Source organism: Epinephelus fuscoguttatus, linkage group LG16 (assembly GCF_011397635.1).
Source record: "Epinephelus fuscoguttatus linkage group LG16, E.fuscoguttatus.final_Chr_v1".
Lineage (NCBI taxonomy): Eukaryota > Metazoa > Chordata > Actinopteri > Perciformes > Serranidae > Epinephelus > Epinephelus fuscoguttatus.
This window is the reverse complement of record NC_064767.1, coordinates 41,594,202-41,606,258: the sequence shown is the minus strand read 5'-3', so window position 1 is coordinate 41,606,258 and position 12,057 is coordinate 41,594,202. Positions and strand designations below refer to the sequence as shown.

The window sequence follows — 12,057 nt, the reverse complement described above, 5'->3', positions numbered from 1 at the left end:
AATGTGCTACGAAAAGTAATATCAGCCCTGTTTCTACCTGGAGCTCACATGTACGGAGCCTGGGTTTGGTTGAAAGTGGCAGTGCTGTTTGGGCTGAGAAAGCCATGTGTAAGTAAGGTAAAGGAGGTTATTCGGTTGGTGTGGGGAGGGGAGCAGTGAGACCTGGCATTAGGGGAGTGTCTCTGGGACACCAGAGATCACTGTCTAGCCTCCTGGAGGTGTCGTGGGACCAACTAGACGAAACACTGGTGCAACGAGGTTCCCACCCGATGACCCCAAAGACATGCTAGTTACCACTGCTCGCTGGTTTGTATAGTTAAGCATTGCCATATTAGCTTATCATCGGGCTTAGGTTATTCACTGAGTGTTGATCCTTTCTCTAGAGCACAAACTTCTTGTGTTTATTTGAACTGCCCTCCTTTCTCTATCCTTTGCATTCCTCTTCTCTCTTTCCAGACTCTCCACCCTAGCCAAGGCATCACTAAGTCTGGCCCTCAGATCATCAGGTGATAGAGAATGAATAATACACTTTCTGTCAAATTTAAAGATGGTGGATGGTGACCTTTCACCTACTCCCCCCCCCATAAGGTTTTTCCCACTCATTTACCCCTCTCTTTTTGGAACCTTCTGTCAGCTAAGAGACCGTGTGTGTGTGTGTGTGTTGAGATCCGTCAATATTATGCTATTAGATGGCACACCAAACACCAATCATTGTTGAGATCCGCGGACCCCTGCCACCCCCCTCTCCCAAGAAGCTGCGTTGTGCAGAGCGAAAAGACTCAGGATTTTTATTCAAGAAAAAACAATAAACTAAGAGAAAACAAACATGGCAAAGACAGCGTTGGATGCCTCCGAGAATGCTGCGGCGAATGAAAAAGAAATGCCGGGAAAAGGAGGGAAAATGATGTACGATGATGAGAGAAACGTCATCTGCGGAACCATTGTGACGAGTTTTCGTGAATCATGGCCAGCTCCCCAGAAGCGCGTCAGGCATATCGGACGCATTCAGATGCCTCCGGCCTCCGCTCCTATGCAGGAATGGAGTTTAGATGCCGGAGGTGCGTGGGGTTACAAGTTCAACTATAAAGCTAACGAAGTGTGTTTCAGTTGGAGAAAGGGGAAACTTTTGGATCTCTTGTGGCCCAAGCAACACTCACCTCAATAGACTGGAGTGTGTTAAATATGGTGGGATCGACTGATCTTAGAGCGCCAGAGACAAGAGACACGAGAGAAGCAAATTCCTCGCACAGCCTGAAAGAAAGCCTGCCAGGTACAGAGAAGAAGAAAATTGTGGCCAGCACCGTGTGGGAGACAAAAAGCTCGGCTTCAGGCAGATGGTTCTATCGAGCCAGCCGTCAGGTGTCGCTGAAGGACAAACACCCGGACGAATTTGTTTTGGAGTATTTCAGTTCTGAATGCGGCGTATTCCAGGCGTCATTACGCATTCTTCCCACAGACTGGTTGGAAATGATGGAGAAAAATGCGGAAAATATTAAGGAACTCTTTGCCAGCAGTCGGAGCTCTAGAGACATTATGCTTGTGAAAAAAACGCTGTTTTAAAAGACTCCTCCTTTTTTCAAAAACCTCTCCCTCCCTCTCTCCCTCCCTCCTTACCAATACGTTTAAAAAAGCTACGACTGGGGGCGGACTAGTTAAAAAACGACCGACGGACTCTGAAAAATCATGTCTCTTCCGCCTTCATCAGCTCCTTCAACGCCAGAGGCCGACCTTATAAGGCCTTCTTCGGCACTGCCGTCGCTGAGGCATTGGGCCTCTCCTTCTCCGCCGCTGCAGTCTTCCCAGGGCTTTCCTCCTAGTCCTCCTCCACTGACTCCAACAACGCCCGATTCACCCGACAGCGATGGTTCTTCTTCACGGCCCGCTCCCGCTGCCGCAGACGTGTGAACCAGACCTCCTTGTAAAGGAATGCACGATGAAATGGACTTGGTGCTGTCTGTGGCATTTCTGAATACGGTGAGAGCCGTAGTGAGTAAACTGCTGCTGTATGTTTTGGCCCGGTACAGAAAGGAAATCGGCAACGGGTGTCAAATCAACCATCCGAGTCAGTGTCAGCACGAATGTCTGGAAGAGACGCCGGACTATTTTTACGAGGTACACCACTCCCAGCTGATGGAAAGACTTTGGACGGGTCAGTTTATCCCTACCATCCAACGAGCTCTTAACGCTCGCCATCTCTGCGTGTCCGAGTACCAGGTCTGGGGCGCTTGTGATTTCCTGCTGCATGACTTTAAGATGATGAGACGCATCGAACACTCAATCGCCAAGATTTACAACACGATGACTGAAGGGAACGGGGAAAAGATTGAAATCGTAGACCAAGCTCTGGAGTTTTGGCTTATAGAGTGAAAATGGGTCACTACTGGACTAAACTCGTAACGCGTGTAGAGGAACACGCAGTCATTTGTCATTTAATCCTTGTTTTGGATCAGGTTATTAAAAACAAAATGACTGTGAATCACGCGGGTTTGAACAGGGACGTTAAAGTAACTCGATTGGAATGCATGTTGGATATAGTTAGGTCCCAATCTGTACATACACCCTGGGATGTGTTGGTACGGTCCACATTGTAACTTGTAAAAGACGGTTCGGTGGCCGATGCATTCTACAAAATCATTAAAGAGATTCAATTCAATTCAATTTTATTTATAAAGCCCAATATCACAAATCACAATTTGCCTCACAGGGCTTTACAGCATACGACATCCCTCTGTCCTTATGACCCTCGCAGCGGATAAGGAAAAACTCCCCCAAAAAAAACCCTTTAACGGGGAAAAAAAACCGGTAGAAACCTCAGGAAGAGCAACTGAGGAGGGATCCCTCTTCCAGGATGGACAGACGTGCAATAGATGTCGTACAGAACAGATCAGCATAATAAATTAACAGTAATCCACATGACACAATGAGACAGAGAAAGAAAGAGAGAGAGAGAGAGAGAGAGAGAGAGAGAGAGAGAGATGCAGGTAATGACAGTAGCTTACAACAACATTATTGAAAGTAATAATATTATAGTTATAGTTCTGGCTACTGCGGTACAATATGTTGAAAGTATGTATTAATACCTGGCAGTATACAAGTGTGACAATAGTCATATGTGTATAATAACAGTAGAAGTATGACTAATGACTAATGATGGCAGCAGCAGCAGGAGGCATCTGGCAGGACCACAACAGCAGCACAACCACACACGTCACGCTGTCCAGGCACCGCTGCGATATGAGTTAATCTGAGAGACAGTGGAGCACAAAGGCTCCGGAGAAGAAGCCAAGTTAGTGACATCCAGAATGGCCGAGTTAGCAAGATGCAGTAATAGAATACGAGAGAGAGAGAGAGGGAGAGAGAGAGAGAAGGAGAGAAGGTGCCCAGTGTATTATAGGGGGGTCCTCCGGCAGACTAGGCCTAAGTCAGCCTAACTAGGGGCTGGTACAGGGCAAGCCTGAGCCAGCCCTAACTATAAGCTTTATCAAAGAGGAAAGTCTTAAGTCTAGTCTTAAATGTGAAGACGGTGTCTGCCTCCCGGACCATAACAGGAAGATGATTCCACAGGAGAGGAGCCTGATAGCTGAAGGCTCTGGCTCCTGATCTACTTTTGGAGACTTTAGGGACCACGACCAAAAAGCCCACCCTGGATCCGGAGGTGTTAGCCAAATATAGACCAATATCTAATCTTCCCTTTATGTCAAAGATCCTTGAGAAAGTAGTCGCAGACCAGCTGTGTGATTTTCTCCAGGATAATAATTTATTTGAGGAATTTCAGTCAGGATTTAGAGTGCATCATAGCACTGAGACAGCTCTAGTTAAAATTACAAATGACCTGATTGCTTCAGACAAAGGACTCGTCTCTGTACTTGTTTTATTAGATCTTAGTGCGGCGTTTGACACAATTGACCATCAAATTCTACTGCAGAGACTGGAACACTTAATTGGCCTAAAAGGTTCTGCACTAAGCTGGTTTAAATCTTATTTATCTGATCGTTTTCAATTTGTTGACGTTCGCAATGAACTGTCCTTACGTACTAAAGTTTGTTTTGGAGTTCCGCAAGGTTCTGTGCTCGGACCAATCCTGTTTACTCTATATATGCTTCCTTTAGGTAACATCATTAGAAATGACTCTATAAATTTCCATTGTTATGCGGATGATACTCAGTTGTATTTATCAATGAAGCCAGAAGAAAGCAATCAATTAACTAAACTCCATAATTGCCTTAAAGACATAAAAACTTGGATGAGCACCAATTTCCTGATGTTAAATTCAGACAAAACTGAAGTTATTGTTCTTGGCCCCAAACAACTCAGAGACTCTTTATCTGATGACATAGTTTCTCTAGATGGCATTGCTCTGGCCCCTGCCACTACCGTAAGAAACCTCGGAGTAATATTTGATCAAGATTTGTCTTTTAATTCTCATTTAAAGCAAACCTCACGGACTGCATTTTTTCATCTGCGTAATATTGCGAAAATTAGGCCTATCCTGACCCGAAAAGATGCAGAAAAATTGGTCCACGCTTTTGTTACCTCAAGGCTGGATTACTGTAACTCTCTATTATCAGGTAGCTCTAGTAAGTCCTTAAAAACTCTCCAGCTAATTCAGAATGCAGCAGCACGTGTACTAACAGGAACTAATAAACGCGATCATATCTCTCCTGTTTTAGCTTCTCTGCACTGGCTCCGTGTAAAATCCAGAATTGAATTTAAAATCCTACTGTTAACTTATAAAGCTCTAAATGGTCAAGCTCCGTCATATCTTAGAGAGCTCATAGTGCCATATTATCCCACCAGAACACTGCGCTCTGAGAACGCAGGGTTACTCGTGGTCCCTAAAGTCTCCAAACGTAGATCAGGAGCCAGAGCCTTCAGCTATCAGGCTCCTCTCCTGTGGAATCATCTTCCTGTTACGGTCCGGGAGGCAGACACCGTCTCCACATTTAAGACTAGACTTAAGACTTTCCTCTTTGATAAAGCTTATAGTTAGGGCTGGCTCAAGCTTGTCCTGTACCAGCCCCTAGTTAGGCTGACTTAGGCCTAGTCTGCCGGAGGACCCCTCTATAATACACCGGGCCCCTGCTCTCTCTCTCTCTCTCTCTCTCTCTCTCTCTCTCTCTCTCTCTCGTATCCTATTACTGCATCTAGCTAACCCGGCCATTCTGGATGTCACTAACTCGGCTTCTTCTCCGGAGCCTTTGTGCTCCACTGTCTCTCAGATTAACTCATATCACAGCGGTGCCTGGACAGCGTGACGTGTGTGGTTGTGCTGCTGCCGTGGTCCCGCCAGATGCCTCCTGCTGCTGCTGCCATCATTAGTCATTAGTCATACTTCTTCTGTTATTATTCACATATGATTATTGTCACACATGTATACTGCCAGGTATTAATACATACTTTCGACATATTGTACCGCAGTAACCAGAACTATAACTATAATATTATTACTTTCATTAATGTTGTTGTAAGATACTGTCATTACCTGCATCTCTCTCTCTCTCTCTCTGTGTCATATGGATTACTGTTAATTTATTATGCTGATCTGTTCTCTACGACATCTATTGCACGTCTGTCCGTCCTGGAAGAGGGATCCCTCCTCAGTTGCTCTTCCTGAGGTTTCTACCATTTTTTCCCCGTTAAAGGGTTTTTTTTGGGGAGTTTTTCCTTATCCGCTGTGAGGGTCTTAAGGACAGAGGGATGTCGTATGCTGTAAAGCCCTGTGAAGCAAATTGTGATTTGTGATATTGGGCTTTATAAATAAAATTGATTGATTGATTGATTGAGTAACCCTACGTTCTCAGAGCGCAGAGTTTTGGTGGGATAATAAGGCACTATGAGCTCTCTAAGATATGACGGAGCTTGACCATTTAGAGCTTTATAAGTTAACAGTAGGATTTTAAATTCAATTCTGGATTTTACAGGGAGCCAGTGCAGAGAAGCTAAAACAGGAGAAATGTGATCTCGTTTCTTAGTTGCTGTTAGATGAATGCCTCAAACGTAAGCCATTTGGTTACTCTGTACGCTTTGTTTGTAGACGCAGTGTGTTGTCTCGTACCTGCGGACACCTTGACAGAATTGAGAAGGTTGCATTATTATATTTGCATTATGCCCGGGACCTCTGCCATGAATTTGCTCTCGTCTGCTTTAGCCTAATGCTATGTTGTTGTTTGTAACCGTGAAGCATGTATATAGCTCATATAACTTAAATGTTTGAATCATGTATACCTCGTATTACTTAAATGTTTGAAGCATATATAGCTCATATAACTTAAATGTTTTTGAATCATGTATACCTCGTATATCTTAAATGTTTGAATCATGTATAGCTTGTATAACTTAAATGTTTTTGAATCATGTAAACCTCGTATATCTTAAATGTTTGAATATGTATATAGCTCATATAACTTAAATGTTTTAATCATGTATACCTCGTATTACTTAAATGTGTGAATCATGTATAGCTCATAAAACTTAAATGTTTTTGAATCATATATACCTCGTATAACTTAAATGTTTGAACCATGTGTAAAGCTCATATAACTTAAATGTTTGGATCATGTATACCTCATATAACTTTTAAAATAAATGTTTTGGTAAGCGAGTGGTTATGTTCATTATTGATTCAACATGTCGGAGAAACGTGTCATGAAAAAGGTTTACTACGACCCGTCTCACCTGGGTAGTTTAGGAGGAGTCGATCGACTCCACAGGGCTGTACAAGATGAGACGGGGAAAAGAGTAAACCCTGACCGAGTCAGAGAATTTTTAGCCGAGCAAGACACATACACATAAACCTGCCAGAATACATTTTCCCAGAAATAGGGTTTTTGTACCGTGACCTCTGAACCAATTTCAAGCGGACCTCTGTGACATGCAAGCCTTGACCAAGCACGACGACGGTTTTAAATATCTGTTGACGGTCATCGATGTGTTTTCAAAGAAAGCGTACGTGTGAGCGCTAAAAAACAAAACGGCGTCCCAAGTCGCTAGGGCGTTTGACTCTGTTTTAGACGACAGTCAGACCCCTGAAAAGTTACAAATGGACGCGGGTAAAGAATTCTTTAACAGGACTTTTAAGGCGCTGATGGATAAACGCGGTATTAAACATTTCGCCATGGCCAGTGATCTGAATGCCTCGGTGATTGAGAGATTTAATCATACGTTGAAAACTAGAATGTGGAGATATTTTACAGCCGAAAACACCCGCAGGTACGTAGACGTCCTGCAGGACTTGGTTAAAAGCTATAATAACGGTTATCACACGAGTATAAAAATGACGCCTATGCAAGTGACGTCCGAGAACACCCTGCAAGTTTTTCAAAACCTGTATGGCTCGATCCCCCTGAGCTTCCAAGAAAAGTTAAAGATGAATTTTAAACAGGGAGATCTCGTGAGAATATCTAAAGTGAGAGGCGTGTTTGATAAGAAAGAAGAGTTATACTGACGAGGTGTTTACGGTGGCCGAATGCGTACCCCGAGTACCCCCCGTGTACAAACTGAAAGATTATGACGGAGAACCTATCCGGGGTACGTTTTATGAAGCGGAGCTGCAAAAAGTAAAGATATCGCGAGACAAGAGCTACGCGGTGGAAGAAATTTTGGACCAACGCATCATCGGCGGAGAAAAACAAGCGTTGGTATGCTGGAAAAACTGGCCCGAGAAATTCAACAGCTGGGTCAAAGTCGGCAAGCTAAAAAATCTATAAGAGCGCGCCGTACGTCAGATTCGTATTCATTTCATTTCATCATGTCTCAGATCTCAGGCGGCGAGGGGTTTTACATTACCCTGTCCTCCAACGCCAGCGCGCACGTATTTAAAAATAATACCGGCTCCAGTTTCCATGTCAACTTTCCTACTTTGAGTGGAGAAAGAAACCCGCGACACCCTACGGGGAGACCGTAGTCAACCGTCGAAGGTTCAGAGGGGGATATTACGCCAACTTTGAGCAGCTCAGGGCCGAGCTAAACACACATCTTAGAGTCGTCGACAGCGACATCTTTTTAGCGTTTAACAACATCCAAAAAAGATTTGAATTTCAGGCAGGCTGTCAGTATCATCTGCGCATTTTTCCGCCCGCGTCTTACATATTGGGCATGAAATCGGGAGAATGGTTCACGTTCGACGCCAGGTCGGCACCCCACCCGGCCAATATAAAAGCGGGGAATTACCACCTTTACTGCTACAGCGACGTGGTAAGTCATCAGCTCGTAGGCGACGCCTATGCTCCGCTCTTGAGGACCATCCCTATACAAGGGACGTACGGAGACGTCATCACGCAGTGTTTTAATCCCGCCTCGTATCTACCAGTCATCAAGAAACACATTGAAAGAATCCACGTTGAGATTAAGACCAATAAAAATAAGCCGGTAAACTTTACCTTTGGCAAGACTATCGTGAAACTCCATTTCAGACCCGCAAAGACCTTGTTGAAACCATGACCCCTTACCACGATCCTCGTCATTTTGTGAGCTACTATGAAAACCAAGCGGGTGGAGGCCTCCCCAGTTTTTACGGCTCCCCCGTCATGTACGGACGAGGGATAGGGTCTACATTTTCAAGATTATTCCGTTTCGTGTCCCCTGTCGTGAAAAAAGGTTTTGCCATCGCTAAGCCTCACTTCAGGTCGGCCGCTAAAAACATAGCTTCGGAGGTCATAAGCCACGCCGTAGGTAAAATAATGGGTCGAAACTCTGATCAGACGTCTCAAGAAGGATCCGGGGGTATTATGGTTTTGGCCAGAAGAGCGAGAAAGAGACCTCCGGGGGAGCGTGTTTCACGAGGATCTAAAAAACGTCGACGCTCCGCCAAGGGCAAGTCAGTCGGCACGAGAGGCGCTAAGGGAAACAAGTCTACCCAGAGCCCCTCAGCAGCGGCAATAAGGTCCGCCGATATCTTTTAGGGAAAAAAAAAAAAAAAAATTGCTCTTTTACATCACAAATCAGCTGAGTGCAGCATGGCGGAGCTGGATTTATTTTCAGCCCCCATGACGCAGCTGTCTATAGACGAAAAGCTCTACGCAGAGATTTTGCCTTTATCGGCCATTACAGACTCGAGGCCTATAGAGTTTTTCATTCCCGGAGACGAAAAATATTTGGATTTGAACGACACCTTGCTACACCTGCGACTGAAAATTACCAAAGCGGATGGTACGAACCTGGATAATGACGTGCCCGTAGGCCTCGTGAATTATCCTCTGAATACCATTTTCAGTCAGTGCGACATTATTCTCGGCGATAGATTGATATCGCAATCCAGCGGCATTCACCCATACAGAGCCATGATCGAAACCCTCCTCAACTTTTCAGAAGATTCTCTAAAAAGTCAGTTTACCGCCGGGTTATTTTACAAAGACACGGCAGGCTCAATGGATTCTGTGGTGACAAATAACGGACCTAACAAAGGTCTGGTGAAGAGAGCTCAGTTCACCGCGAGCTTCACCTGCTGGGCCCTCTCCACGCCGACATACTTTTCTGCGAGAGGCTTCTCTTGAACTCTGTGGTTCTGAGAATTAAACTGACCCGCGCTAGCGACGCCTTCTGTCTCATGCAAGCCGCTAATGCTAATTTTAAATTAAAAATATCGGGCGCTTCTTTGTTTGTCAAGACTGTGACCGCAGTGTGTCTGGGTCACGCGGCGGCCCTGTTGAGGGGTAACGCACTCTATCCTTTGTCCTGCGTCAACGTGAAAATGTACTCCATCCTGGAAAATGCTCGAGTATGTAATCAAGAAAATCTCTTTTTGGGCACGATGCCAAAATATGTAGTGTTGGCTATGGTGAACCACGAAGCCTTTACGGGAAAAAGTGACCTGTCGCCCTTCAACTTTGCTCACAACGATGTGGAATACTTGGCCCTCTGTCAGGATGGCAGACAGGTGCCCGCCAAAGCTTTCCAGCCTCAATTTGACCAAGGCCAGTCGGTCAGAGAGTTTTACAACATGTATACGGCCACAGGAAGACACCTGAAAGATTTGCCGCTGGGCATCGACAGGGAGGATTTTAACCAGGGTTACTCGTTGTTTGTGTTTAATCTCAACGCGGCCGAAGACGCAGACGCCTTGTCCCCCGTCTCCAACGGGTGCTTGAGGTTGGAAATGAGATTCAGAGTTCCCCTGCCGCATACAACCACTCTGATTGTGTACGCGTGTTATGAGAGTATTTTGAAGATCAACTCCAAACGTCAAGTGCTGGTGGATTATTATTGAGAAAAGAAAGAAAGAAAAGAAAGAATATGAATAACCACCAATTGGAAAGTGTCATGTGACATTTACTGGGAGATGCGTTTTGCGGCATGTGGGCTTTGGACCAACTACCGGCGCTGACGCGCTCATTCAGACGTCCCGCCTACATGATCGTCAACACGCATCCTAGTCATCAGCCCGGAGAACACTGGCTAGCACTCACTCTGGACCAAGACGGGAGTGCCACTTTTTTCGACTCGTTCGGACTACCGCCCGACTTTGTGTATTACCCGAAAACCGTATTACAGTTTTTAAAAAGCCGTTGTAAGAAAAAATTACTGTACCAGAAAAGACAACTTCAAGACATCGCGTCGACTGCCTGCGGACAGCATTGTGTTTATTATTTATGTCATAGGGCCTGCAGGCTACCTTTTGAGAGCGTGCTATCTCTGTATCACGACGACGTCGTAAAAAATGATGAAATGGAATCAAAGTTTGTGAAAAAATATCAACGTTGTACGAGGATTCAATGAGCAGATTCTTTTTACCACACCGCCTGTTCTCCAGAAATGTTCAAAGATTGTTACAACTTGTTTAAAAATTAAAAGAAAAGACAAGACAAACGTCAATGTTGTTGTTGTTGTTATTGTACTACTCTTTTATTAAAGTAATTATCATGCCGTATAATTAATCCAACAAGCGGCCGTTTTCCACTTTTTTCTTTCACTCCTTTTTACCGGCATAACCCATTCCTCCTCCTCCTCCGCAAACGGAATTAAATCTTGTTTTTTCCGCTTTCCTTTCTCCCTCTCGACTGGCGCTACGGCCCCCTCTTCTCCTTCTTCCTCTTTTTCATCTTCTGCTTGCTCTCCTTCACGCCACCCTCCGACGGTTTTTAGTCAACGATATTGAGCGCGAGGATTGGTCACCGAGCTTATTGGTATGTTGAGCTCTGTCAGGGTATTCAAAAACCCCGTCCATCCCTTGGGCGTTGGAGATTTCTTTTTATAAGAGACTGATAGGTTTTTAAACAAGTCAATCATATGCGAACCTCTCACAATCTTTCCCTCGTGAATAAATTCACCCTTGGGAGACCACCCGTCCTGGCTCTTGACTAATTTCTTCATAATATACTCAGCATTTTTGCGGTCGCGCTGAGGAAGATTTTACAGTACCTCGCGAGCCGTCTCATCCAGTCCTGCCTCTTTCTCGTCCTTTTCTTCATTTTCATCCGGTTTTTCTTCCAGCTCGTCAGAGTCGCGAGGTAGGCCTCTCGCCGTCTTTAGGTAAAGTCGACGTTCCTCCTCCCCTTGTTTGACCAGGGTGAGGTATCTTTGTAACAGAGCGTTATATTTTTTAATTTTTTCATAAGGATTAAGCCCCCGTTCGTTTAATATATCCCTCATTTTTGCCTCTAAACTATTTTCAGCCGTGCGTCTCATGGCCTGAGATTCACCGTCGTAGTTGTTGTTGTTGCCCAAAGTCTGACTCATACGGCTCAGCTGTTGAGGCGTGACCAGAAACATCTTTTGAGACTTTTTTTTTCTTTTTCTTTCTGATCAGCGCCTATTAATTAGTCCTCCTAGAAGCTGTCCAAAGATGGGCACAACCGCCGAAAGCAGAGGCAATAGAAACCCTCCGGACTGGGTCATCAGAGCTCGGCGCTTGGTTTTTAGGCTGGATTTTTTATTTGCCAGCAATTTGATAATTTTCTTTTGCCTTCTGAGTTTTTGATATTGAGCCCTGGTCAGGGGAATGTTTCCTTTCAAAACATTTAAAGAGAGTTCGCACAAAGACTGAAGAAAGTCGGAAGAGCCGTGGTTAAGAATATCTTTACGCCTCTGAGGCGTGACGTGACACAAAGCACGCAGTAAAGG

The 12,057-nt window shown here is 44.8% G+C and overlaps 1 pseudogene; it reads right to left on the bottom strand.

Moving 5' to 3' along the window:
* Nucleotides 1-286: 286 nt before the first annotated feature.
* LOC125903189 (THAP domain-containing protein 6-like) overlaps nucleotides 287-12,057 on the bottom strand; it is a 45,856-nt pseudogene continuing 34,085 nt past the window's right edge.